The sequence below is a fragment of the Lolium rigidum genome, chromosome 6 (assembly GCF_022539505.1).
Source record: "Lolium rigidum isolate FL_2022 chromosome 6, APGP_CSIRO_Lrig_0.1, whole genome shotgun sequence".
NCBI lineage: Eukaryota > Viridiplantae > Streptophyta > Magnoliopsida > Poales > Poaceae > Lolium > Lolium rigidum.
The window spans coordinates 53,208,209-53,212,968 of record NC_061513.1 but is presented as its reverse complement, the minus strand read 5'-3'; the positions used below and the strand labels follow the sequence as shown (position 1 = coordinate 53,212,968).

The following is a 4,760-nucleotide window of genomic DNA, read 5'->3' as shown; positions in this document are numbered from 1 at the left end:
CAAAACAGGCTCGCTGGCCGTTGACACACTAATGCAGGTGTTTACCATACTATTTTGGGGCAAATGTTTACTAGTCACGTCAGGAGCAGTTCATTGTTCATATGGCGCTGGTACCGGTCGGCAGCTACCTAGTGGAGTATATTAATCGTTTTTTTGAGATCAAGTTTATTTAATCTGATGATAAGATGAGGCGCTGAGCTCGTTCGGGCTCTATAAAAAGCAACCGTGCATGCCGCCACTACCACACAGCAAACAGCCAACCAAAGAGCATAGCAAATTGAGAGAGAGAGAGAGAGAGGGAGCAAAAAAACACAGAGAGCGCCGGCGATGAATCTGGTAACAGGGGCCATGGGCTCCCTCCTGCCCAAGCTTGGCGAGGTCCTGAAGGATGAGTACAAGCTGCAGAAGGGCGTGAGAAAAGACGTCGAATCTCTCGCGAGGGAGATGACGAGCATGCACGCTGCCCTCCGTAAGGTGGCCGAGGTTCCGCTGGACCAGCTCGATGAGAATGTCCGGCTCTGGGCCAACGATGTCAGATTGTCAGGGACTTGTCCTACCACATGGACGATGTCATTGATAGCTTCCTGGTGCGCGTCGAGGGATCCAATCCCCCGGCCAACTCGGATGGCTTTAAGGCCCTCGTAAAGAAGATGTCCACCTTGTTCAAGAAAGGCAAGACTCGCCATGAGATTGCCGACGCCATCAAGAACATCAAGGACCAGGTGCAGGATGTGGCCGCCCGCCGTGAGAGGTACAAAGTTGACGGTGTGGTTGCTAATGTAGCTGCAACAACTCTTGATCCTCGTATATCAGCCTTGTACAACAAGGTTACAGACCTTGTTGGCATCAATGAGCCCAGAGACGAGCTAATCAAGAGGTTGTCAAAGGACACCAGTCCAATGGAGATTGTCTCCATTGTTGGATTTGGAGGCTTGGGCAAGACAACTCTGGCAAAAGCTGTCTACGACAAACTGAAGTCGCAATTCCAGTGTGCAGCCTTTGTTTCTGTGTCTCAGAATCCTGACATGGCAAGGATTTTCAAGAAGATGCTACATCAGCTTGATCAGCAAAAGTATGCCAATATCAACGAAGCATCGTGGGATGATACACAACTTATAGATGAACTGAAGATGTTCCTTCACAACAAGAGGTACACATAAATATCACCTTGCTTTTGCATATATATATAAACCGCCGATTATATACTCTCTATATTGTCCACCATAAATTTGAACCTTCTGTTGGCTACCACTATCTGAGACCTAGTCATTCTTGTTCTAGATAAAATGTTAGCATGATTATGATCAAACAACATATGTAGAAATTTGTAGGAACAACTGTTTTTAAATTTATATATTTCATTGTATTCATTCATTTTTCATATATATCTAATCTTATTCCATCCATTGTCTTTGGCTTCCAAAATGTATTTTGTGTGTGCACCCTACTGTGTTAACTGATAGATGCAATTGGGAAGTCCTCAGCTTATTTTATATCTCACTTAACTAGGTAATATTCACTTATCTGCCTCCTAATCTATTTCCTTCCACATAGGTACCTAATTGTCATTGACGACATATGGACGATAGAATCATGGAAAATAATAAAATTGGCTTTGAACGAGAATAGTTGTGCAAGTAGAATAATGACAACCACCCGTGACTTTGATATTGCTACAAAAGTTGGTGGTTCCTTTAGGCTAAATCGCCTTCCACTAGAGAGTTCCCAGATATTGTTCTATGGAAGAATATTTGGCTCTGATGGTAAATGTCCCAAGCACTTGACTGAGGTATCCATGAGGATTTTGAAAAAGTGTGGCGGTGTACCATTAGCTATCATTACCATGGCTAGTCTATTGGACGAACCTAGTAAAATAGTAGATCCAAGGGAGTGGGAGTGGGTATGTGGCTCTATTGGTTCTGGACTTGGACATAGTTCTGATGTGAAGGCCATGATGACAATATTGTCCCTAAGTTATTATAACCTACCGTCCCATCTGAAGACTTGTCTATTGTATCTAAGTATATATCCAGAAGATCATGAGATCCATAGAGATGAACTGATATGGAAATGGATCGCTGAAGGGTTTATCCAACACAGAGTTACAGAGCGTAGCTTATTTGAGGTTGGGCAAAGTTACTTTAGTGAACTTTTGAACAAATGCATGATCCAGCCATGCATAGATTTCAAAGGCAATGCAACACGTTGTCGTTTGCATGATATGGTACTCGAGCTCATTTGTTCCTTGTCAAGCCAAGAAAACTTTGTAACTATATTGGATCACAAAGAGGATAGCATGTCTTCTCAAAGTAATGTTCGTAGGCTATCCCTCCAAAGTAAGAAAGGAGATCATGAGGCGACAACTCTTGTTTCCATGACACAAGTGAGGTCCATTACTATCTTTCAGCCTGCTATTAAACTAATGCCACCTCTTTCGAGCTTTCTTGTCTTACGTGTATTGGATTTAAGTGGTTGTCACCTTGAGAATGGTAAGCATGGTAATCTTAGGGATATTGGGAATTTAGTTCACCTGAGGTACCTAGGTCTAGCAGGTACAGATATCCGTGAACTCCCAGCAGAGATAGGCAAGCTCCAATTTTTGCAGGTGTTGGATTTAAAGAAGAATCCTGATCTAAAGGAACTTCCATGTACCGTTTATGAGTTAAGAAGATTGATATGTCTACATGTTGATGGCTACTGCACAAGGCTACCAGCTGGTGGTTTGGGTAAGTTGACATCTATGGAGGTGCTGAGAAGGATCCCGGCTTCCCTAGACATTATCGAAGAGCTGTGCAAGCTTGCAAACTTGATTGAGATCAAAATTAAGTTTGAGCAGCATGTGGGCTCAAAGTTAGAGGAAGCTTTTGTGGCGTGTTTATCCAAACTACACAATATCCAAAGTGTAGTCATTCGTGGGTCTTTTCCATCCATAGATCTCTTGGGAAAATGTTGGGTTCCCCCTCCACATCTTCGTATTTTTGACTTGTTCATGCTCGGCAAATTCTCAAAAATGCCAGTGTGGATAGAAAGTGACCCCGCTCTTCTTTGGAACCTCTCTGAGTTGATCATTGGTCTCAAGGAAGTCCAGCAGCAGGACCTGAGAACCCTTGGGAGTCTGCCGGTTCTTCGTATTCTCGCGCTACATAGCGCCCAACAAATGCAAAGGCTGCTATTCATTGGTGCCGACGCTGGTTTCCACTGCTTGAGAGCCTTCTCCTTGTACTGTGAGTCACCTAGGCAGGTAATGTTCCAACAAGGAGCTTTGCCGAGTGCTGAAGCAGTTCTCTTCAATTTCGGAGTGAGGAAGGCAAAGGAGGATGGCAATGGTGATTTCTCCTTCGGTCTGGTGAACCTTCCTTCCATTAGGAGGGTCTTCGTTGGGATCGATCGTGATGGAGTCACAGTTGGGGAGGTGAAGGAAGCGGTTGCTAAGCTGCAGCTCGCAGTCGACGCCCATCATAATCATCCCAGCATTAGTCCTGATATCAGGCCGCCTATGGAACCAGTCAGCGTGGATGAGGTACAAGCTCTCGATGATCCACCTATACCAATGCTTCAGTTTGTTTTGGATCGTGCTTCCTGATAAGTAGTATTGATCAAATTTTGCTTCTGTCTTTCTCAGGTACAAGCATCGAATGAAGGTACTCCTCCCAAGGACGATGAAGAGCAGACCTGGGACCGAAAGAAATTTCAGGAAAGATTTCAGAATTTCCGCGCGAAAACTGTGTCGGATTCAGTTTCTGAAATCTAATCGGTACTCCCGGAGAACATGGAGCGCCGTGAGGAATCAAATTAACACGCAACCCGTAAATCAAATGGTTCACGTACTGTCCGTTGCTGTAAAAGAGTACAATGGCGGAAACTCCCTTGGTCCTGCAGCTGCGATTAATTTAGAATGTAATTTTGTTAGTCGTAATTTTGCAGTTGCTTGTTTTAGTTGTTGCCCTAGGGAAGCTAATGTAGCGGCAGATCCATTAGTTTTTCGATAAAGAGTATATATTAATATCGCGGAGATATCAATTACACCCAGCCTCTGCAACAACGCATTGCCCTAGCGACACTACGGATACGCACAATCCGAAAAAAAAGAACTACAAAAAAGAAAAGTCCCACTACAATAATCTATTCCTTGAAACAACGGCACTAACACCACCAAGATAGCGCCTGAAGTCCAGCTTCTCCAAAAGCGACGCCTCCAAAAAGAAAATAGTGCACAAGCATCATCGTCGTCCGATCATAGATATTAGACATATTCATTAGCTAGAAAGGGAGAAGGACCCTTGTCGGTATCTTGGCATGAGGATCCCCCTGATTTTCTCATCTTTGTACTAGCAAATGATGTAACTATCTTGCCAATTAAATAAAACAGCTAAGATCGTTTTCCTTCAAAAAAAAAATACACAATATGTGTTGGATTCCTTTTGCACCTCGTTTGGCCATAGATATTCGTTCATCGATATACTGACGGGGGTCAAAAAATAAAGGCGCGCAATATTCAGTTTGTATCGTTTGTGCTTTCTTTATTTTTAACACCTTTTCTGATAAAGCAAATGTATTAATACCAAGATGATATTAGTATACCAGACCTCTTGTAGTACACTTGTACATTTTCATTTTTGTTCTTTAAGTGTCTTGGGCACCTGCATTTTTTTGAAATGGGGTTACCTGGCCTCTCTATCAAAGAGATGCATATGGTTTTGGTTTATTTCTTATATTTAACGAAGACTGGTAAGAAGTATTGCAATGATCATATAACTAAT

General features: G+C 43.0%; 1 pseudogene; it reads left to right on the top strand.

The window, feature by feature from the left end:
- Nucleotides 1-327: 327 nt before the first annotated feature.
- Nucleotides 328-3,751, top strand: LOC124660034 (annotated as a pseudogene).
- Nucleotides 3,752-4,760: the final 1,009 nt, after the last annotated feature.